The sequence below is a fragment of the Thermobia domestica genome, chromosome 8 (assembly GCF_964235325.1).
Source record: "Thermobia domestica chromosome 8, izTheDome1.hap1.1, whole genome shotgun sequence".
Classification (NCBI taxonomy): domain Eukaryota; kingdom Metazoa; phylum Arthropoda; class Insecta; order Zygentoma; family Lepismatidae; genus Thermobia; species Thermobia domestica.
In genome coordinates this window covers 48,149,139-48,174,794 of record NC_137461.1, presented here as the reverse complement: position 1 = coordinate 48,174,794, position 25,656 = coordinate 48,149,139, and the positions used below count along the sequence as shown (strand labels likewise).

General features: G+C 35.6%; 1 long non-coding RNA gene across 1 annotated transcript; it reads right to left on the bottom strand.

The window, feature by feature from the left end:
* Window positions 1-1,468: 1,468 nt before the first annotated feature.
* LOC145692892 (uncharacterized) lies at window positions 1,469-22,944 on the bottom strand. Its single transcript, XR_014132659.1, has 3 exons — window positions 22,787-22,944; window positions 10,558-10,645; window positions 1,469-1,878 (listed from the first exon to the last, which is right to left on the bottom strand). It is a non-coding gene; the product is annotated as an uncharacterized LOC145692892 (long non-coding RNA).
* Between the last annotated feature and the right edge of the window lie 2,712 nt (window positions 22,945-25,656).

Sequence of the window (25,656 nt, the reverse complement as noted above, 5' to 3'; positions counted from 1 at the left end):
CTGCAGACAGGGATGTACGCAGGAATTTATTTCGGAAGGGGTCTAAAGCGTTTCGGGGGGTCCAAATACAATTTGAGGCTAAATTATATGAACATTTCTAAAATTGTCCCTACAAGTAGACTACATTTACAAAAAATTCGGAATTTCGGGGGGGTCCGGACCCCCAGGACCCACCCCTTGCGTATGCCCCTGCCTGCAGAGGATCATGTGGTTGAGATCCCACGTTAAACTGTAGGTCCATGTCTCATTAGGTCGGACTGTAGATTGCTACTGAGAAAGACACTAAACTAAACCTCAGTCGTGTGAGGTATCTGGTTCGATAACAAATCACGTCAAGTTGGCTTTGTGAGCAACAAACCCTGTTTTCTCGGAGTTCTGCAAAGTCCTCCCAATTTCTTCATTCCATCATTTTATTCATTCTCATCGTGACCGTTTTCTTTAGCCTACACGGCATACCAGTGGGACGTAAAACTGAAATATATCATGTCATTCTTTAAAAAACTAAACCAAATATAACTTAAAAATAAGCTAGTTTTAAATGGTGTGCCGCGAAAGTTAGGACATTAAAACCGAAATATTCGCTTTATAGAAAAGTTTACATATATCATTCAAAAAGACAATAATGATTTTTTTCGTAACTTGATAGTCAGGTAGTTGCAATTTCGTAGATAATATTTCCTTATTATCAAAAATACAAAGAATTTGGCATTAGCTGTGTGAAATAATAATAATAATAATAATAATATCCTCAGGATATTATATCTAAAGTTCTAAAACTTAACGTCTGATAACTGTGGTAACCCAGTACGCCTATTAATTGTTTCTCAAAGGCTTTCTTACATCAAGTGGCATGTTCTTGATTGGCAAAGCAAATACTGTTTTCCAGAAAATAAGACGAGGTCTTATGTTAAAACTTTTGCCCAAAAGATGGATTAGGGTTCACTCCCAGGAAACATTGCGCCTGTTAACTCGGAGTGTAAGTGATTTCGGATTGTTGCGAGAAACACGCAAAGTTCCGTTGAGAGGTTTGGAGGAGGGTGTAATCTTAAAGCAGGTTTATCTGGAAAACTAGACTACCATGAACCAATGGCGGGAAGAAACAATTTTTTTGGCTGTAACTATACGTAGAAGTTACATTTCTAAAATTGTTCTCGGTCAAAATATTAAAGATGTTATTCTGCAAGACATAACACAGCGCAATAATATCTTCCATAGCTATTAACTTGCATGATTGTAATCTCACAAGAAAAACTGGTAATAAGATTGCTGTATTCACCGGCAATTAAGTTCTAGGGATAGTATTCTGGAAAGTAATAACAAAATATTAAAATTAATCTGTTATTTCGTTAATCTGTAGGTTACATAATTAAAAATAGGACAAAGTTTACAAATGATAAGTTACTTATAGTGAGTAACAGTCGTATAAAGGAAAAATACAACATATAAATAAAGAGATTCAGTACCAATCTTTTAGGTAGTAACAATTTATTGTTTCATTAAAATTTGTTTAAAAATACAAAGTCACATATTTTGGCATTTGTTTTTTAATGTTACAATTTTACACACAGTCTCATTAAACAGGTAACAAATTACCGAGGTAGAAAGTTTTTAAATTTCGAAACAAAACATTTAATTATATCGTTTTGTTCCTGCAAATTTTGGAATATTATTTAATCAATCGTCAATTAACGTGGAGAATGCACCCCACATTAGAGCAAATACACTTGCAATCGTTTCAACGAAAAATGTAAAAATTGCTTGTGGGCTGAGGTCAATATCTTCAAATAATTTATATTCCGCTTGGTCTGCTTGTGGCTGTTCATCTACTTCTCCAGGTTGACCTTCATTAATAGGCCTCCCAGCGCTATTGGTAATTAACTAAAAAAAGACAAGTTGTATAATTATTCAATTAATATGACAAAAAAATGCATCAAAGCTAACTATATCAATTAAAAATATCCTGTTCCAGAGGCAAGGAGCTGGTGCGTTCCGCAATAACTATGTACTCTACACAAAGAGAAGAACTCCTGTCGCCTGACGACGGCTTGCATTAACCACTAAATCCATGCAAAGCTGTAAATCATGCAGTTCAAATATGCACTTAATTCTAATATGTGTTAACTTCTGATTAAGGGGTATTTAATTTAATTAGATTAATCCATCTTTCAAGTCAGTTACAAAAGGAGGACCGTAGCCAGAACACCAAAACAAGGTACTTGAAACATGAAATCTTTGAGTTTTACGTCCCACGGTTATGCCGGTTAGGCTAAAGGAGACGGTGATGATGAGTAATGAATGAAATGGTGGAATGAAGAAAGTGGGAGGAAACGAGAGAACCCTGAGAAAACCCACGCACACGGTGTTTGTCCACCACAAAGTTCACTTGGCGGGGGCTGGGATCGAGCCCGGGACCCCAAGCACAAGAGGTGAACGCTCTACCACTGAGCCACCGCGGCCCCCTTACAAGGTACTTGATAACATTTGAAAGAGAGTTAATTTGAATTCACTTTATATTCATTCACACTTACAAACAAATAATTTAAATTTTCAGGGAGGCTGAAGGTGATGTCAGAGGGTCTCAGCCGCCCTGGCCACCTCCTAGTTAAGAGTCTGTACAAAATTCCGTCACGGATAACAATTGCAGAATGTGATAAATACTCTTTCGTTTCGAACGAACTTGCTGCTGTTTTGCAAGTTATTAATATAGATCTGCAGGTGACATATGTCGTACTACTTTCGGCATCGTTGCGTTCAAAAGCCTTATTTATGTATGGGCAAGAGCGGGGCAAATTTTTAAAAATCACAATTGAAGTATGATGTATAACGAAATACTTTAGTTTGCATAATATTTACCTGTACCGTGGGCAAAAAGTGTTCATAAATATGTAATATACTTAGTAGAATGTTCATTTTAAATTAACAGAAAAGAAGAATGTTTTTAATATCTGTAAGAGAGATTATTATGGGATAGTTGTGACTACGTACATGTTATGTGTTGACCTAGTCAAGTGAATTTATGTATTTTACGGTCTTAAAAAGAATATTAAGACATATCAAGCAATAAAGGTGAGACTAATAATCTTTAAATATCTGAGTTGATTTTTGCATTGAGAAAAGTAATTATCGCTTCGTAATTTATATGTTACAAAACGAACCAGGTTGACGACGCTTTTCTATAGAGTCGTTATAAAAATTTGGTTTACCAAACCCGGGACTTTTGAAAATTCAGTTCCCGAAGAAGGAAAGTAGGGCTGAATTTACTTGGATATTACCATTTATGAATACGAACTTAACCGTATTACGAAGCGGTAAGGTCATCAAAAGAAAAATGGATAGTGAAATAGTGCAACATGAATCTAATACCAGTAATCCAGATGAAATTAGTGCAACGCCAAGTTTGTCATCTGAGGATCGACTTTTGTTAGCTGTGCAGCGACAAATTATGCAAATGACGACTGAGATAAAACAAACCATGGAACAGAAGCTCAATGAATCTAACGCAAACATGGAACAAAAGTTCTATGAAGCTAACCAGACCATGGAACAGAAGTTCTATGAAGCTAACCAGACCATGGAACAGAAGATAGAATTGAAATTCAACGAAGCTAGCAAGGAGTATGAAGAATTAAGTAAACGAATAGAACGGATAGAACTGAAATCAGACGATACGAAACAAACAATCGTCCAGGTGATGAACGACATATCCTCGCAGTTTGAAGAGAAGTTAAAAAGGTTAGCCGATGAATGTCAAGAAAAGCACGATCATCAAAATCATGAAATCTGTGCTGTAAAAAAGGATTTAACGTCAATAGAATCTTCCGTTAAGCATCAAAAGATCCAGTTGGCTACTATGCAGGAAGAAATTAAAATGTTACAGGCGAGAGATAACATTTATCGCAATAATCTGGGCAGTGATCGCTTCGAGTTTCCCCGATCACCGGATATAAATACGCCTTCGCCGGAATCTGAGGAGGATATTATATTAGAGGAAAATTGCCCGAAGATCACTGATGAACGAAATATAAATAGTATCATGACACAGCACGCTACGGACCGGAACAATCACACCACAAGAACAAGGAGTGAGAAAAGAAAGGTTAAGTTAAGTGTCAAGATGAGCGAAATCAAAGCCATGAGTAAATTTAGTGGTAAGTGCAATGAAAATGCTAGTTCTTTCTTAGAGAAGTTCCAAGACGAATGTAATATAATGTCTATCGACCGATCACAATACATGAAATTAATACCCCATGTATTACTCCCACCTTGTTCCTTATGGTTTAAGGCAATACGTGATCACATTAGTACATATGAGGAATTTAAAGCGGCATTGATCGCGAATTACGAAAATGACTTTTTGCTGGCAAACAGAGATGCCACTCTTAGAAATCAACATTTCAATCCTCGATTGCACAAATCTATTGTAGAGTTTGTTGTAAATGTCTATAATGAATTAAAGGTTGTTAATCCCTTGCAATCGGAATCAAGAATAATTGCATCGATTCGCAATTTGCTTCCATTTAAATTACAGCAGATCTTATTTTCCACACAGTGTATGAGTTTCAGTCATTTATTAATGCTTGTACAATGCTACGAAACTCAATACCATGCTATGAATCTAACACAACCAGGAATGGGTAAAAATAAGAATAATTCAGATCATTTGGTCCCTGTTCGGAATTTGAGTATCCGAAGTGTGATTCGGTTCTACATTCGGTGAATAATAATGAACCGAACCTAAGACGAATATACTCTAGCAATCAAAATGAACAAAATAGACAAGGTTATGTAGGGAATCCGCCTAACCTAAGCAACCGAAGTAGACACAAAATTAATAGAAATACATATCGAAATCCTAGAGATGCTACCAATCCTATGTATAGATATAATCATTGTTCACGAGATGGTACTTCGTATCCAAATTCAAATCACGATGAAAGACATGTACAACCTAATGTAGAACCTAACCACGATTGTGCGGTACAATGCACTTTATTAGATTCATATGCCAGTGCGAATGTAACATGATTACCGTTAACGAAATTAGGTTACACCCATGTTGATTATAGATTCTTGTGAATTTTCGTTTTAAAGTTTGTGTTAATATTAATAATGAAAACGATGGTTATAAATATTTGAAATGCATCTAGTTAAAGAGTTAGTATCACCCAACATTCTTGATCAAATAAATAAGAATGAAAAATAACAATAATAATGAAAAATGTGTTTATTTAATAACAAAAGGGTGTCTTTTGTTTCTGTAAAATAAATTTATTTACTTCCATTTGATTATTCAAACGTAGGTTATGTTTAATTTTTATTCTTTCTTATTAATATGAAGAATCATAATTCAATTTATAATTAGTTAAAGACAAAAATTATTTTATATTAGATTGATTTGTGTTTAATTATCAAAGATTATGTTAAGAATAAGATCCATTCTATAAAATCAATTATTCAATGACTACCTTGAGTGAAATTCTTTTTTTATTTTGGACATCTTAGTGCTACTATGTATACATTGCAATTGCAACATCTAACTTATTTGTTATACAATGCGCCCGAAAAGAACAAATAGATCGAAACTAGTAATCTTGATAGTTTGTATTTCACCCTCGTTAATTATATTTATAAGCGACGATGTTTTTAATGATAAAGAATAAATAATAATGTAATAAAAGAGAAATATTAATGAAATCAAAGATTTATTGTAAATGTATTTATGTGAATGATAATAACTAATATTTTATATATATATGAGGGTTAACCAAAATGTAATGAAGATATATACGAGGTGTGATCGAAATATAAAGAACATACGTAATGTACGAACATTAATCTAATCAGACCAGTGGTTCTTGAATATAAAAGCCAAGCCCACTCATGACTTTTATATTCAGTCCCTTTATCGGGCGACATTTTCTATAACGAAATACTTTAGTTTGCATAATATTTACCTGTACCGTGGGCAAAAAGTGTTCATAAATATGTAATATACTTAGTAGAATGTTCATTTTAAATTAACAGAAAAGAAGAATGTTTTTAATATCTGTAAGAGAGATTATTATGGGATAGTTGTGACTACGTACATGTTATGTGTTGACCTAGTCAAGTGAATTTATGTATTTTACGGTCTTAAAAAGAATATTAAGACATATCAAGCAATAAAGGTGAGACTAATAATCTTTAAATATCTGAGTTGATTTTTGCATTGAGAAAAGTAATTATCGCTTCGTAATTTATATGTTACAAAACGAACCAGGTTGACGACGCTTTTCTATAGAGTCGTTATAGATGTGCGGAACGAAAAAAAAGAAATTTAAAAGATGTATGTTAAAAATAATGTTCATATCACAGTGCAACCGAGTTTTCTTGCTACGTCCCTACTGGCGCTAACTACCAGGATAATCCGTGCACTTGGTTCTTACACCCGCCCTGTCTCTGGTGACTAAATGTAAGCGGATCGGGCCTATTGTTTAGGCCCATATAATATGGAATGCGCACAAATAATGGAGGAGGAATGCAAAATTTTCTTCACCCCAGGGCGTAAAATAACCGAGCAGTAAGGTAAGGACTGAATCTGTATCAACACCTACAATGGAGGTGATTATTCCGTTCTATAACTGATCCGTCCGCTATAAGAAGGAAGTATCTCACTTCCACTAAAATTTGAGAATAAGCAGTTTTTTGTCCCTCTCTTACAAAAATCTAACTGTGAACGAAAATAGACATGATAAGCAGATGTTTCTATGGACTTACTACAGCAGCAGCATTTCAGATTTTGCTTGATGGTTGGAGGAGAGCAACGTTCTCTACCGGCAGAAGAGTATTGCGTTTCTTATTTGTATATTAGTATACAATTGATCAAAATATGTGTATTTTTCAAACTCAAGAAGGAGGCAATTTCCTTCTCTGCCATCCCCCAATGACGCCTCTGATTTACTAGTACTAATTCACATTGAAGTGCATGTACGAGTACCTATCATATAATCATAGTACCTATCATACTATCGTTGCAATAACCAATAGGCTTATCCCAAAAATTTGCTAACTTGAGTTAACACCTATATGATTTCAGAGCTCCCTCGTGGCTAAGCGGTTAGCATACGTACGTTTGGCGTGAGAGACCTGGGATAGATTCCCGGCGGGAGCTTGTATATTTCGGATCCCACGTTAAAATGTACGTCCACGTCTCATATAGTCTCGCTGCTGAAAGGGACTGATAAACACGAAATCAAACTATAAATCAAAATCAAATCTTATATGATATTACTATACCTAAGGATCTCTGTAAGAATCATAGGCAACGAAGGGTTCCTTCCTGAGATTTCGAATTGATGAAAAGGCGGAGCTATTGGTAGATTTCGTAAAGTATATGTACGTCCACGTCTCATATAGTCTCGCTGCTGAAAGGGACTGATAAACACGAAATCAAACTATAAATCAAAATCAAATCTTATATGATATTACTATACCTAAGGATCTCTGTAAGAATCATAGGCAACGAAGGGTTCCTTCCTGAGATTTCGAATTGATGAAAAGGCGGAGCTATTGGTAGATTTCGTAAAATCATATAAAGTACCGATGTTAATTCAAAATCGTAGCCCTGCGTAGCGTAGTCGCTAACCCTCTTGTCTTTGGTGCGAGCGCTTTCGACTTCTATTACCGGTAAGGACACGGTCGAAAAACGCAAAAATTTTTTTAGGCCAGCCATCCTGATTAGGGTTTTCCTCATTCACACCCGTCAAATGCTGGGATGGTACCTAACACTTAGGTACGTTTCTTTCTTCCCCAGTCCTCTCTTCCTTCCCTTTCCTTGGATAGGGTGATCCCGAGGGACGTCATCACTGATACGTGATGGACTAACATGCTCATAGATGGCGAAAGCCCAGAAATCTGATTCCTAGAATCTCCTTAATTCAAAATCACGATTTTTGAGATATCTATTGGTTATTTCAATGAAGATATCTTCAAAAACTATTGGACAACCTCTGCATTTCGTTGTTAAATCGTTTGTGTTATAGGAATCTATCATATAAGGGAAGCCTCAATTAGCGCTGTAACTTAAGAAATTTGGCAGTGCTTCCTCATGATTAAGCAGTTGACATACACGCCTTATGCATGGAGACATGGGTTCGATTTCCGGCGGAACCTCATGTAGTTCGGATCCCACGTTAAGTTGAAGGTCCACATTTCATATAGCCTTGCTGCCGAAAGGGGCGCTAAACTCAAACCATATCAATAGAGGCCGCGGTGGCTCAGTGGTATTGCGTTCACCTCTAGTGCTTGTGGTCCCGGGTTCGATCCCAGCCCCCGCCAATTGAACTTTGTGGTGGGCAAACACCATGTGCGTGGGTTTTCTCGGGGTTCTCCCGTTTCCTCCCACTTTCTTCATTCCGCCATTTCATTCATTACTCATCATCATCGTCTCCTTTAGCCCAACCGGCATAACGGTGAGACGTAAAACTCAAAGATTTCATTTTTTTCAAATCATATCAAGGAATTTTGGCGCCCCTAAAATCATTAAATATTGTTCTCACTAAGATTGAGTTTTATGTCATCATATATTTACCTTGTTAATCTGCTCAACAGCATCATTTTACATTTTGCCTGGGAGGGTAAGATTGTAGACCAACATTAGAGTTCCACATTTACATATACAGTAATTGATTAATATTTGTCAAACTCAGAGGAGGGTAATTGCCCAAACGCATGATCTACTATAGAATTTAATAAATATGCTTTGCCACCGTCAGTTACATACGTGTTTCCTGTCGCACTGGTGCCACAAGTGATGGTACATTCCCAACATCTACATACATATCAGTGTAACAACTATTTGCAAAGCAACAATGAAGATCATTGAGAGCAGCGGTGAAGTGCCGGCTCATGATATCATTATTGTAGATTGATAGTAAGGTTAAATATAATTTTACTATTTAATTTAAGTAGAGTATAATATTAAATTTGAATATGATGCAAACACATTTTAAAAAGCCAGAGATATTTGACTGGACTTGAATAAGAAATTAGATCATAATTAAAATGCACTTCGCTTCAAAATATAAATAAAAAAAAGAAATAACAAAATACTTCCTAACAAACTACTGAACTTAAAGCAAAGATAATGTAAGTACTCAATTCCGTTTAAAAAAATATAATTATGATAATAATTCATATAGCGAAATGTAATTTACGAGAAGCATGTCAAAAAAAGAGCAGATATTTTTATTACATGGGACTGGCAACAGTGATAAAGTTAAGCATGTCCAGGAGCATGCTCTAGTATTCTGTTTGCAACAGAAATAAAATTGTCCGAGTGAAGTTGCGTAGGGCGAGTAGCAGTAAATTGAAATGGCTGCCTTAATACAAAACCCCTCCAAATGTGAAGTGAGATCTGTCGTACGATTTCTGAACGTCGAAGGGCACAATGCAGCTGACATCCATCGGGAATTGCATGCGGTAATTAGTGAAGGGAAGGTCAAGCAATGGTGGAAAGGGTTTCGGGAAGGGCGTTCAAACATTCTTGATAATAAGCGTAGCGGAAGACCTAGTGTTCAGATGGATGATCTAGTGAAACACATTGACGAAACAGTAGCCCTACAATCTAATCGCCGATTCACAATAACTGAACTCACTAAATACTTTCCAGAATTTTCTGTAGAAACAGTGCATCGAATTATGACTGACAATTTATGGATTATCATAAACTGTGTGCAAAATGGGTATAAAAAATGCTGATGGATACTAGCAAAAAGCAAAGAATGCCAGTTGCACATTATTTTTTGAGAGGAATGAAAAATAGATATCGTACGCTACTGGAGTGTCGAAGCAGCAGTCAATGCAATGGCGACACTCTGGTTTTCCTAAAGCAAAGAAATTCAAACAAACACAATCAGTTCGCAAAATCAAGGCAACTTTGTTTTGGAACCAAAAATGCATTATTCTTGTAGAAATCTTGGAACCAGCATCAACAATTTCAGCAGATATGTATTGCTAAACGCTGTATAATTGCGACGTGTCATCCAAAATCGGCGGAAACGAATGCTACGTTCTGAAACTCGTCTGATCCATGAAAACGCCCGTCCACACAAAGCTGTTCGTATTGTTGGTTGAGACAACTCAAAGATTTAGATAGAAACTATTCAGTCATCTCCCTTACAGCCCCGATCTTGCTCTCCTGATTTCTTCACCTGAAAAAGTGACTTGAATTGAAGAGTTTTAACCACATTGAAGCACTCAAAACATCAGTTCTAGACTGTCTGCACTCTCACATAGAGTATATGGAAGACTACCACACCGAGAGTATATGGAAGACTACCAGAAACGTCTGGAAGTTCATGGTCGAAAAATAGCCAAAGTATGTATTTATATATCAATCACCATAAATTTCTTCCCTTTTTTTGACATGCACTTCAGATCATCTACTTAATGCCTACTGTGATTCAATGATTAATCTGCCATTCCAATGTCTTATATATTTTACACATTAAATGATTTATCCCATTATCAGCACTCATTCAAAACACACACAAAAATACATACGCTACATATACTTACATAAATAAAGACTAAGATCAGAGAGCTATGTAGATATTTAAGTAATGTCATGGCCTTTGAGTGCAAAAAATCTTGTTTTATCTTCTTTCTAAAATAAGAGAAAAGAAAAGAAAAGTTATACATTTTAATAGATTAAAGTTTAGGTCAAATTACTTGTAAGTTAGTACAGTACATGTCTTTTTAAAAATAAAACAAATATTTATATACTTTAAAATATTTGTTGCGTAAATCGATTTTACTAGAATTAGAAGAATACTCGTGTTCGTATTCAGAGCTGTAGCTAGCGGAGCGAGCGAGAGGTTGCCCCGAGCGCTGATAGGAAGAGGGCGCCGAATGAGCAAGAAGAAATTAAAAATGTTGGAAAAGAGTAAACGACTTGGCGCCCTATTAAATCAATATTGTTGTCGGTTTGGAAAGAAATAGATTTGTTAAAAATTTTCTTGCTCGCTTCACTCGCAACCCAAACGTCTCAATGAGAGTCACGAGGAGTTTTTACTTATTACTTAAACACTACAACAAAAGTTGCTTCTCTAATACGTAAAAAAAAAAAAAAAAAAAAAAAACGAAGAAGTTTGATAAGGTGATTGTAGGGGCGCTGAATTCTATTCTATCCCGGGCGCCGAAATCTCTAGCTACTTTTCTGTTCGTATTCTTCATGAGTCATTGACTATATCTGAATTTGAACCTCTTTTGTCTTTAACACATCATCCGAATAAACTTCACTTTTTCTGGTTTTTTTTTTTTTTTTTTTTTTTTTTTTTTTTTTTTTTTTTTTACATATTTAAAAATTACCGCTTTGTCTTTTCAACAACAATATTTCAAAGTATTATTTCGTGCGTGCACTTTATAAAGTAAGAATGTTTTTAATCATTTAGTGATTTTATTCGAACTCAAAAGTCTTTTAAGCACAATAACTAAATTTAGTTATTATATTTTACTTTATGTACCGAGGTTCCCTACCTCTTAATGCAGATAGCTCTCCAATGTCTTATGATGCTAACAATAGAAAATGCTCTCAATGACATCGTGTGCGCTAACAAATTGGTTAAGCAGAAGTTCAGCAATCTATTTAAAGTAGAAATACATCTCTGTCTATGAGTAACACTATTATGCAAACTGCAAAGAGTTACAGGTTGCATAGACATCCTTAATTCTTATTGAAACACAAGATGACTCAGTCAGTCACGCTAATTTCAAATAATTCCATCTTCTTAAGCATCGCTTCAGTTATCCATGGTTTCGTCGGTGTTTTTTTCCATCCTGCCAGTGTTATTGTGGAGTGTGTTAAGTAGAATCAGTTTAACTTTTCACCAATTATTTTCCACATTGTCTACCATATCGCCCATTGCACAGAATTATTCTTCAATCTCTTCTTTCATTTATCTGTCCATGATTATGTCCTACTGTTCATTTCTTTGTCCATACGTATGTCTTTGTTCATACTCTTATGCTCTAAGTTTCATTTTCGATGTTTCCTTCCATATTTCTTTATAGACTTTAACCACGTATTCATTTCCCCCACTAGAAGATTGTGATCTGAATCAATGTCCGCTCCCGATAGTGTGATCACTAGACATCGGATTTTTATGTAAATACATATTTTGTTTGCTTATATGCATCTTTGTTAAACCTAGTAGGAGTTTCTAACAACAATAATACATCTCGAATTTGAAGTTTTGTAGTGCATATAAATGCATATTTTAAAGTTTACAGCATATATTAGTGCCGAAGGGCATATTCAGCATATTTTATAGTTTTATTTTCATATGTATGTTTATAGCAAAAAATAAATCCAGTTTTAGTTTGTATTTTCAATGCATTTATATGTCTATGAAACAGAATGGCTCCGATGTAAGCTTCTTTGTATCGGATGATGGACGAATGAATGCCTAATATATAGAGACTCAAAACTGTTAGCAATCGATCAGCAGTGCAAAGACGCTTACAATTGTTAAGACGTTACGAGAAAACTGATAATGATGAAGAGATTGTAATATCGTGTCGACATCAACTCAGAAACATGAGGCCGCGAGAAATGCTGCTCAGTGAATTCTTAGTTCTAGTTGATGAAGTTCGTCACGAGCTCCAGTCAGCTCCTGGTAAATTCGGTAACTCTGTGGAAAAGAAATTGACGAATGTTATTGCCAGAAACTCTGACTACAAAACAACTGAAGCCATGGGGTTAAATTCCCATATCTTCAAGGTTTAAATTTCAATTTGCCAAAAAATCTAGATCTAAACTTGCTCCTCTCTGTAAATATTGCCCAATAACCAGTGCTAAAAGTAGATCTGAAAAGGTAGGGAACGCATGACGTCATGCCGTCCCTCGTGCCTATCTTCTTTTTTTTTTTTTTTTAGGAAGTGGAGCTACGCCATAGGTATTTTCTGGAAGTAGGGTAACGGCGTCTCCCGTGTTCCCCCTCACTTTTAACCCTGCAATAACATCTACTGATGTTAACAGCAATGGCGAATCGTACTATGAGGCTCTGAGGCCGGGTCTACCTTGTTTTCTACCGTATATTTTCTTTATCTTCGATTTCTTATAAAATAAAGTCAGTATTTTAACATTTCGTTTTTTTTCGGTAACAAAATAGTAGGTTGGAAACACTTGGAACCCTTCCGTCTGAGCCTCACCAGCTCGCTACACAGGTTTACGGGCTATCGCTATGCTACTCAGGTAGCGAAGCTACTATCGCTGGGGACTCCACGCATTGTTGGGAAGGTGTGAAGGCTGGGAGCATAGTTTTAGCGTTGAAGGCATCTTTCAATGCTAATATGTTATAAAATAATTTCCTCAACACAGAGTAAAAAGTTTCCGGGTAGAATTATGTATTTCTATTAGTGACAACTTGTTTCATTTAGGTATATGCTCTCAGGAGTTATTCAGAATAGCTGTTTTGCCCCTACATGGGGTCTGGTCCATAATAGCTTGTAGAATAGGGAGCTTACCCCAGTACCGGACTCTTCCCAGTGCCGCACAGTAGTAGTTTTAGCATTCTGGTCCTAGAAAGTAGTAGTTATTCTAACATGAATCTGTAGCATTTATCAACAGCGGCCACTTGTCTTTCGTGCGAGCCAGTCTTAAGTGAATCGCTGAAAATTGATCCTCGCTGTTGTCCTGCATTACGCATATAACTTTTACATAAGATTTATAAGAATTGTTATATTTCTTAATAATCAAAGAAACTACAGTGTGGAAGCATTAACTGAAATTTCCATAGTCTTTATTTGGTAATATTTTTTCTAATAGATTGGTCCCATTACCTTATTAGTCTTAGTTGAGAAGATATTTAGGGTGAAATTTATTTTCAGAGACTTGGTACACTCCGCATCAAAAAAATTGTGACAGCTAACGCCGTGCAATTAGACCACCCAATATACACCTTCTTATCCCATAATCGTGTCAGGTAAAGAGACCCCTCTCTCTCCTTCTTTCTTCTCGGCTATACTAAAATTAGCTAACAACATGAGCACAATTCTTATTTCAAACTACACATGTATCAGTTTCGATAAAATGAAATAACAAAACCAAGACGAAAAAAGATTCATAGATTCATGTAGGGAGAAACTGAAACATACACAATGAAAAATTGAAACAAATGGATTTCTATTACACAGATATTCATAAATGAGGCAGAGAGAGAGAAGAGGAGAGAAGAAGAAAAACAAAAGGGAGAACAGATAAAACTGTGAAATTCAAACGTAGTAAGAAAAGAACATAACATTATAAAGTTCCGTTTCCAGAAATCCAACAGTAATATAGAAATAACGTTTGTTTTTACATATTTTTTCAGAACTATTGGAATATATAGAGGATGCTTTAAACATTCATTATGTTACTTTCATAATGGATAGCATACTCAATTTCAAGTAAAACTTTAGATCTCCCAGATACATCTGGGATAATGTCAAAAGTTTAACACACATAATTGTTTCCGCGCGGTTCGATTGTTCATTAGACGTACTGTTCCAAAATACATTTTAATATACCCAGTAGATAGCGTTGGTCATATCCTGCATTTTAGACTACTAATGCAAACTGAACAAAACAGAAAAAAAAGAAACGAAAGAAAAGAAAAGAGAAAGAAAGAAAGAAAGAAAGAAAGAAAAAATAGAAGACAGTTCTAATTTACTGTTAAATTTCTATCAGAAATACCTTATATTAAAAGTCCAAACAGTATCGTAATGAAAAGTTAAATGTTGTAAAGGAAAAGTTTATATTCCTCATAGATGTAGCATGTTTCAAATTTCAACGTGAAAAAGACACATTGAATTATAGGATGGGACCAAATTTTGTGTCGAATTAGTATAAATAAAATTTTGTTTTGAAATAACCAAAGAGTTACCATTTTCTAATCTTTTCCGAAGATTTATCTGTTCCGAACATCCAGCATTGATTTAATCTCTTCCGGATATAACGTAATTTGCATAGACAGAATGAACACGCTTAAGAGCTCAAATGGATCATCGTGTCAGTTGGACGATGTTGGTTAGGTTATAGACCACCACTGGGTCGAGGATTCAAATCCGTAGTGACCCGGTAATTCGACTGAGACTCGGTAACTCAGAGTGTAAATAAGAGATTTTACTTATTCCCTTGCGTTTAAACAGTATTTTTGTCAGAGATGACAAAGACTGAAAATTTTGCTACTTGAGTATGATCCTCCATTCTGCTGCACCGTTGTTTCTGTACCTACTCTTAAATCACAGATCCTATCCCATCCCATCCCATCCCTCTCTCTCTCTCTCTCTCTCTCTCTCTCTCTCTGTGTGTGTGTGTGTGTGTGTGTGTGACATACAGTTTCTTTCTTTCTTTTTTAACCTGAATATTACTTTGTTCATTGTGCTTTGTCAATCAAGGTACTGTGCTATACTAAATATACCTATATTTTAAGCTACATCCCTTCTATCAACTCTACCTTTCTAGCCCATTTACCATCATATATATTTTCTCTTGTAATTGTGAAATTTCTATTAATGCAACCTAAGTCCTATACCAGTACTTTAAATTCTAAGATAAGTTCTAACCATTTATCTTCATTTCAAAGTGTAATCTAAGCTTAATTTGAGTTAACACTAACCACCTGTACATGGTGGAGATGCTGGGTATTTCAACATGCGCTGTGTCGCTTAAGTGCATAACTATAGTTATAATCTGTATTTATTACAACTGTTCTGTTTGCCTTCACAGAAAATTCTGAATATCTTATCTAACATATCTTAACTATATATAGGGTGGCCCAAAAGTAGATATACACTCCAGCATTGATCAAGTATAACATTCTAGCTTATAGGTTTATTTGCTTTGGTTGTTCCGAGTTTAAGATGTAAGTAAAAAGACATTAAGAACAAATAATAAAGAAACTAAGTCTACCTGATGGATAATAATAAGAAATGATATAAAATGCAATGAACTGATCAGTATGGCAATGTTTATCTACTTTTGGGCCACCCTGTATAAAACTACATGAACTGACATAAATTAAAGGGGTACCTCCAGTTGTCGTGCAAAGTTGAAATTTGTCATGACTGAAGCTTTCCAGGACTAACCTACAAGAAAATTGCCAAAAATGAATATTTTTAGGGATTCTAAAGGGGGATGAAGAATTTCCCCATGTTATTTAAATGGGCCTTTTTTGGATCTATTATCTCATGTTTTAGGTACTTAGAATTAGAATAAAAACTTGTAATTTGGTATGCTTGTACGTTTTCGTTGGCATTACCTAAGTAAATCAGTAAAAAAAAAATCCAGTTTTAGAGTGGTTTTATGGTGAACTGAAAAATCTTCCCCGTGTTATTTATATGGGACATTTTCTACAGCCCAAAATGTTTAGGCACTTCAGTCAAGATTAGAATGATGAAATTTGGCATGATTGTAGCCTTCCGGAACTAACCGACAGAAAAATTGCCAAAAGTGAATATTTTTAATTTTTAAGGGGTCTAAAGAAGGGATGAAGAAATTTCCATGTTATTTAAATAGGAGTTTTCTTGGGATCTTGGGGCGGAGCCTCCAGCTATCCAAAATCTAGTTTTCTCATATAAAATTGAACAACTACAGCACAGTAACACTATTTTCTGTTAAAGTAACAGTTTCTTTCACATTTTTCGCTTGAGATCTGTGTTCAACACTAGCACCTATTATATATAAAACCCAATAATACATATTTTATTCAATTAGAGCTACCACGTGGCTAACATACGCGTCTTCAGCGCAGGAGTGCCGCGTCCGATTTCCGGCGGGAGCTCATGCGGTTCAGATTCCACGTTATGCTGAATGGGACGCCAAACTGCAATACAACTCAACTAATCAATCTAATAACTCAAGAAAATAACCTCGTTTTTGTTGGACTCCTTCGTAGCTAAGCGGTTAGCGTATGCGCCTTTGGCGTGGGAAACCCGGATTCGATTCTGGCGGGAGCTCATGTGGTTCGGATTCCACGTTAATCAGTAGGTCCCGTCTCATATAGCCTCGCTGCTGAAAGAAGTTAAACCCAAAATCAACGCATCTTCATTAGGTTTCTCGATTTCATTTTCACTTCCTTGCTCCAAGAGAGTAGATAAACACAACGAGAACGTCTATTGGTCCCTTATTGCTTTATGGTTAGCATACGCGCCTTTGGTACGGAAGACTTGGGTTCGATTCCCGGTGAGAGCTCATGTTGTTTGCATTCTTGTATAGTTGTAGGTGTACGTCTCCCATATAGCCTTGGTGCTGAAAAGAAATGCTGAACTCCAGACCAATTAAACAACATTAAACCAATTAATGTTCCAACGGCAGTCAGAATTCGCAGGTTTCGGCATCCGTATGCATTCTTCCGATTTTTAAAAATATATGTGTGCTCCGTACCATTCTGTTAATTACGATTGTCTTTATTCAATTCCATTTGCTACATTTTATCTATGATGTCATTGAGGAGTTGCCATGGGTATAAAATTTCACTGAAATGATATGTATTCTCCGTAGCTATGCTACATGTTATTTTCTGCATTTCTTTAACTCGCATTTTGATGGAAAGATTAAAATGAACTTAAAATAAGACACCTCTTAAATATACCTAAATATTATTTTTCATATTGACCCCTCAAACTTGCATTTAAATCCATACTCTCTTATCCCACTGGTGGGATACCTTGTTCGATCTCAGCTTCCGTTAAATGAGCTTTGTGATTGACATACACTGTGTCTCGGGTTTCTCCTGTTTCCTCTCACTTTCGTCATTCTACTATGATTATCTCATCATCACCTTAGCCTCGGTGCACAATCGAGGGTCGTTAAACTATAAAAATGTTCGTCTTTTAATGTATATTTTCTAATTGTATGCCTAGTACAGAATATTCTAAATCATTGTTGATAAAATTATAGTTTATATTCTTATGCTTGGGGTTGTCGTTGCTAAGAGCAGGAAAATTCAGTGGTGCGACTTTGGTATTATCAAAAGGATGTATATAAAAATAGCTCGTAAATAAATATGGAGAATTGGTTTCAAAGTTTTTACAATGCGAAGTACAAGCAGGGATTTATTTGTAGCCAGGGAAGCCTGGGAATTTCCCCCCTTCTAAATTTTGGTTTCCCTGTCTCTAGATTTAATTCTATCTTCCCAGCCTGGGAAGATATTTTCCATCTTTCTTAGGCTATACAATCGATTGTAAAGTATAATAATTCAACTTTATATTTTAGTAACAATTCTTTAGTTTTTTAGTATGTTTATTGTTGCGAGCTATCTGGTCGTGTTTATAGAATTGTTTCCCGAAGAAAAATCTTGCAGCTGATACCACTGATTATCATACTTCCTCTGAGTATCACAATAATAATAATAATAATAATAATAATAATAATAATAATAATAATAATAATAATAATAATAATAATAATAATAATAATAATAACAATAAAAAACATTTTCAGTTATTAGTGATCAATCACTGCAGTTGAGAATTGGTAGTTTCTTCGTTGACAAGCATCTTAAAAAGAACATAAGGAAATGAATATTAGACTATATTTTAATAAAGGAAAAGCTCCTGACGATTGAAAGGCAAATAATTCCGGTACACAAAGTAAGAAAGTAAGTAGCTTTCGTGTTAATTGTGAATGAAATCGTGTTGAAAAGACAACTGTGATATTTAGAACTGCTTATGTTATTGCGCCAAATCGTCTGTCGTTTACCGTGCATCTTATTAAATAGTAAGAAATAAATGGAATGAACCACGAACAAGTTCTCTACTCTACGTGTTCAAATATTATTGACTTTGTAGCTAAACAAATGAACGAAAAATGACCCAGTATCTTGCGAATTCCGATCAACCCTTCGCGCTAATGATGGACGAATCCTCCACTGTCTCATAAATCTGTTCTCATGGTGTATATCCGTACTGTAGTTAATCAGGTGCGTAGCAATATATTTTTAGGTTTATTTTAGATATAGGTAACAATAGGCAGAGAGGTTTATGATTCCATAGTTAAAATATGTGAAAGTATGAATCTTTCCAAAAGGTTTTGCTACAATCCAATTGGCGAGAATAATTGTCTGCAAGAATGTTAAACGTCGACAAAGAAGTAATGTAAATTTCAAAAATAAAATAAAAAATAAAAGAATTAAATTTTCCTCTGATGATTTAGCCAAAATTCTGCAGGAATTTCGAGAGCATAAGATGAAACCTAATATTGGCCCAAATCTACAAAATCTTAACATGGAAATCAATGTTCTTCCAGTTTCTTCTGCAGAGTGTGAGAGAGGCTTTTCCAGCTTAACCTTCCAGCATGCTGATACTAGAAACCATTTATCTGTAAAAATCCTCGAATGTATTCTTTTCATAAACGTTAATGGACCAGATATTACCTCGTTCAATGCAGAAAAGTATGTCATCAGCTGAATAAGAAATGGACATCATGACATCATGCTACTAGCAACAAACCAACCGGAAAAGACGGTATCCGATGTAAAAGAACCTCGTATTGCTACACTATTCTACGTATTGCTAAAGTGAGGTACGGTGTGAAAGTATTGTTAATTTCTAAAGACAGTGTCAGATAACATGCCGTAAATCATGCTTCAGCTTATCCCTGTCTTTGTTCAATTCTGGATTCATTTTAATGCCAGTATTTTTTGTTGTCCAAAAGTTCACTTTTAGCAGAACATGGATAGGTGCAGACACCCCTGAATCTAATTTTGTTAAGTACAAGGAGCAAAATGGTACGAAAACTCACTTATGATAATAAGGAATGACATTTAGTAGCGTCTTTCCCCTTCTACTTAATAAAATTAGGCGCAAGTATATGTGTACCTATCACTGTTCTGCCCAAAGTAAACTCTTACCTTTTGTTGTATTTATTGTTCGGGCGGGGAATTTGGTCTTTAAGGACCAAATTAGAACAGACTAAAGAATTACTTCTCATAGGAAAACCGTTTTATGTAGAAGTGTGACACTTGTTATGACAAGATGTGCAAATTGCAATGCAATAATAGGGCTTTTACTGGATGCTCTATACTTGTCCTCAGCAGTAGGACAAAAAGTAGTAAGGTAACTAACGCATGCAATCTAATCTACCTAACCAAATCTTATATAACGTACCTATTCGTATTTATCATAAAATTGTTTTTTAAAAAAGTTTAAAAAATGATGAACTGGGAGTCTCCTATCAAACTAGTAAGATAATTTCAAACTGGATAGGTTTAAAAATAACGTTATCCCAACCCCACATTAAAGTTGTTCTATTATACGGAACACAATCTTGTATATATATATTCCCCCCTTCTACAAAGTCCACAAATAAATCACTGAGTACAAGGCACATTTTCCTTACATAAACGATATTATCGATACCATCAGTTGCGACAGGAGGTGCACCGAATACCAAAGTAGGGACAGTAATGGTAATATGGAGCTTCAAGTTGGACGAAAAAATAGTCACAAAATATTTCATATTCACTCTGCGAGCGTATGCCGTCTTCTGGATTTCTCCACAAGAAATGTCTGTGACTGGAATACTTCCTTATATTAGTATTCGATCTGACTTGAGATCTTTTGTTCAAATACATAGACTGGATGCCAGTGACGACTGTTTCGCTTTACACTGAGATGAAATTTTCAACATAGATGAGGTTGCTGCCTGGGATGTTTTTTTTATAATTTCACTTTGACGGTGCAACTTAGGGGAGAGATTTTTTAAAATGATCAAAAATGACCGCTATTATTGTCGAATCCATAGTTTTCGGGGTCGTTGGGATGAATATTGACACTTCAGGTGCTGTTTAAATCCAAATTCAGTCTCTATTACCCTTTACATCTAAATGATAGTATTCTCCCCCGTGCGAAGAACGGGTATTCTGCCATTTCTTTATAACAAAATAATATTTTGCAGCATACATTTAACTAACTAATACCTAAGTTTTATTTCCTATTGTTCCAGGCAAGCTACCATGGATGATCAACCTGACATTCTACTACGCTAAAATTCAATGATGGATTTCCTCTAGAAATCTGGAGATAACTCAGCAAAATCGATTCACAATAAGATGTTGCTAGTCTATGGAGAAAGACAACATTGAATCGAAGGAACATATGTCAATGACATCAAAGGTTTCAGCGTAGTGATTACAGCAACCAGTATCTGCCACGATCAGGCAGATCGTCAACCATCACAACCGAAGAGAACGTTCAGTCATTGAGGAATTCATTCAAAAGGGCAGATGCATCACCACGAGACCGATCATAGGGCACGCAGGTATGGGCAAAGGGTGTATTTAACGCTAGTCCATCAATTGGGATACAGAAAAATTTGTGCTCACTGTGTTACACGGCTCTTCACATCAAGGGAGATCATGCAAATCAGGAAGAATCTGTGTGATTGTCTGCAAAGGTTCTCAGGATTGCCAGAATGTTTTAATTAAGTCATCACGTATATTGAAACTTGGATGTTTCATTTTGATCCTGAGAGCAAAAGGAAGTCGATAGAATGAAGGCGTTCAGAATCTCGACTTGTGTGAAAAGTTATGTAATCAGCATCCTCAAGAGTTTTCGAACGTACATTGGTATCATGAAAACAACGATACTTGCAGTACAGTGAAGCAAATGGATCATATATTGAGTGACTTTTCCACTTCTACCTAGAAAATGTCATTCTTATGCTTACCATTACTGAGTTGCAATGGATTGTGTCTTAGACCAAACTTTGTAGCTATGTTACCTAATATTTATTTGTTGGATTTGCCAAACCTAACATATCAAATGTTCCAACTCTGAAGTTCTTAAATACATTATTGTTAATTAATGAAAAAGCAATCCAAAGTCCTCAATTGTTCAAAAATTAATATAATGAGTATCATTCTGTACCAATTCAATAATAATGAGCTTTGTTGTTTAATAAGTAGTCGTTGGTTATCGACAATAGCATATTCCAGGAAGCAAGAGGAAAGTATTTGTGAATTTGTTGATCGTCCATTCGACGCGTAGGCGCAGTCAGTAATAATTCCAGGAGATGTCCCAGCGGAAAATCCTACAGGACGAAATTCTAGCCTGGCACCGAATCGTGCTCAATGTGCATTACCCGTATTTATGCAATACAAGTTTTGAGTTTCACTTCCCTTAATATTGAAATTCTCTCCCGGGAGAAATCTAAATTCACTACTAGGGTCACTAATTTGTGTAGACAAAAGAACGCGATGAGAGGCTGCGGTGTCTTAGTTGTAGACCGTTCACCTCTGGTGCCATGGGGTCCTGGTTCGATGCCAGCTCGCAGCAAGTGAGCTTTGTGGTGGACAAACACCGTGTGTGTTGGTTTTCTAAGGGTTCTCCCGTTTCCTCCCACTTTCTTCATTTTACCATTTCATTCATTACTCATCATCACCATTTCTCTTAGCTAACCGGCGTAATCGTTGGACGTAAAACAAAGATTTCGTTTCATTTTCATTTTAAAAGAGCGCGATTAAAATTGAAATAGGCCACTCTATCACACAAATAATAGCTTTACTTTATCTATCGCGTTTGATTACCAACACTTTTCTCTTTTTGTTTGAAGAGGTTTGTTCAGCAGGTTCTCAAATAACCTTACCTGTTTTACGCTTCAAGATCGAACACTCATTTTTTTAAAAAAATCGATTTTAAAATACAAAAATTAATTACTTTGGCTACATGTTTTCATTTTTCCCAAAACAGCGGATCATTGTTAACAGAACACAATATCATAAAATTATGTAACATAAAATAATAATAATAATTAATTAGAACTTACCTGCAAGGTCGTTGATGCACACAGAATTGTTTGACCTGCTAATAACAGTTGACGGCAGCCAATGAATATTCAATCGCTAAGATTTAAAAATTTTTGTGTTTCGCTTTCGGTTTCTTTGCCTGTTCCACTTATCGCAATACAAGGACCTTGACAGACACCCAATTGCTCTATGGACTTCATTCTTTCTTCATTTTTTTCTTCTTTTAACAATTTTTATCGAGTCTGACACAAAACTTCATCGATGGCATACGGGCGTCCAACAACAAGAAAAGAAAAAACAACAAACACATCTGATTACATATTTCCAATGAATCAAGATCACGATGTCAAGGATGGATGGCTTTTATAATCAGTTAAAAAGTTTCAGCCAAAACAATTATTTACTGCCAACAGATTTGACTAATATTATAACTATAAAGTATCCCGCAAGTGTGAAATAAAAGGCAATATGCGAGAACTATTCGCAGAAATTAAAGTCTTAAATGTTATCATGATAATCATTAAATGGTTAGGATGGCACAAAGTGCATGCAACACGCCACGAATAATGTATCTCTTATTATTTATTAAAATGTAAAAATAAGTTGCAAGTACATTGAGGCACTAAGCAGACGAGCACGATTTCAGCCTGAGAGAGGCTAAAACCTCGTGGCTATATAGTTTGCGTACGCGCATTTAACACGAGAGGATCAGATAGGAGTTTATGTTGTTCAGATACCACTTTAAAACAAGGCGTTCGCGCCTTTGGCGTGGGAGACCCTGGTTCGATTCCCGGCGGGAGCTCATATGGTTCGGATTCCATGTTAATCAGTAGGTCCAAGTCTCATATAGCCTCGCTGCTGAACGGGACGTTAAACTCAAACACAACAACAACAATACTTTAAAACAAAACAAAAATGATCCACGTCTCTTCATTCTCACTGCTAAAAAGCGCAAACATGACATTAAGCACGAATCCAACAAGCGAAGTAAGCAAAAGATCCTTGGGTGCCTGAAGGGGGCAGGGGGGCGCAACCTCGCTCACGAAAGTGTATACGTAATATAACAAACCATGTATATGGTCATTCAGGACAAGACCGACAATTGGGGAATACCGACACTTGTAAGACGACAACATCGTCAATTCTATTACCTGACCAGGATATTAGTGCGGTTTTTCGTGGAGGGCGCTAGTGTAGTGTTTACATCAGTTTCTAGGTAAGCGCGGTGGGACAGGGGAACGGAGAGCGTCACTCTGCAGTGTATCCAACGATTTTCAAAAGTTGCAGTTTACATGTTATAAGTAGCCTAATCTGTTTCGCTTAATAAAGAACTCCATAAATTATATAGTTGTTATTGAATGCAGTAATGGTAATTCCTGCAGTAATGCAGATGTATTGTGGATAATGGCATATGCATGGAAATTAACAATTTAAGAACAAGATAGCATACAAGTGAGTTTCTACCGTGTATTAAGCAGATTATATTAAAAAATATTGATTACGTTTTATTTGATTTCATTATAAAACAGTAGAAACCTGTAAAACTCAGTAATAAGATGTAATGACTAAAATATTAATTATGGGTTGGTAGCTTAGATACTTGCGCAATATCTTGTAACTGTAAGTTTAAATCAAGTTAAGACTCGCGATGCTTGTATTTGTTTTAATGTAGGTCTATCGATTGACAACTAAATTATTTTCTTGAGTTGTAGCCAAGAAAGAATTCCGATACGTTTCCACTCGAGAACTGTGGAAGTTCTCTCCGTTGGTCTATTGGCTAGCGCATGTCTTTGTTGTACGTGGTTCTGTGAGAGCCCAACAATTAATTTTATAATGTTTCACTTTCATTAATCATCTGTCTCCTCTAGCATAAAGAGCATAATCATGGGACGTTAAACTAAAGAAATTTCATTTCATTGTATCGATTAATGTGAACCCTTTGGGGGAAAGGAAGTGAAGAATAAATTTTCCTTAATTTTTTAAAGGGTTACGGGATTGGATAGCTTGTCTTTCGGGATTGCCTTGTAAAACCTGATTACAATGTATCTTTCTTTTAGGATTATAATCGTAATCCAGCCTTTTGGTAAATGTGAAATAAAAGTATCGATAAAACATCAGCGTATGGGTAATGTAAGCATAAATATCATTGGTTCAATACACAATAAATCCACAACTTTCATTTATGAGTATAGAAATTCCCTTTGAACTCCCTCTGAATTTCTTTCAGACCCTAGGTCTCTTGTGACAAAGAATTAATTCTATTACCGTACCTGTTTTCATACACAATATAATTTTGAAACTTGGGAGCCTAGTGTTGTCTTTGTGTCTGTAATACGTAATCATTTGTCGATTGACTTCAGAAGACTGAGTTTAACCCGTGAGCATAAGTTGCATATAGTTCAAACATATCAGATGTACGGTCTTGTTTAACAAATTCTGTGTGCACATATGAAATTCAAAGACAAAGGTAATCAATCGTCTTTAAACAGCTGTATTTTTATTTCAAGGTAAGTAGGGTCTACTAAAATGTGCTACGTAGATTTCCGGCCAATTGTTTCATCGCCGGTATCTTTGAGCAATGAGATAGCAGTGGAAGACAAACTTCGTTCTTCTAACTTGATATTTTGAAAAACTTACGCAAGCGGTTTTGTTTCTTAAATACATATCTATTCACTCTAATCAATTTCAAAAGTACCATTAACTTTATACTAACATAATGAATGTAAGAGTTACCTTGAAAATGTATTTTGTATTTCTTTTTTAATATGAAATTCATTTTTTCTGAATTTCACGAGCTATAAGAAATCAATTGTCAGGCTCCCCACTTTAAATTTTAATCGCTCCCCTACCGCCTCAATGTAACATTGGGTTTATTTCTTTTAAATATTTT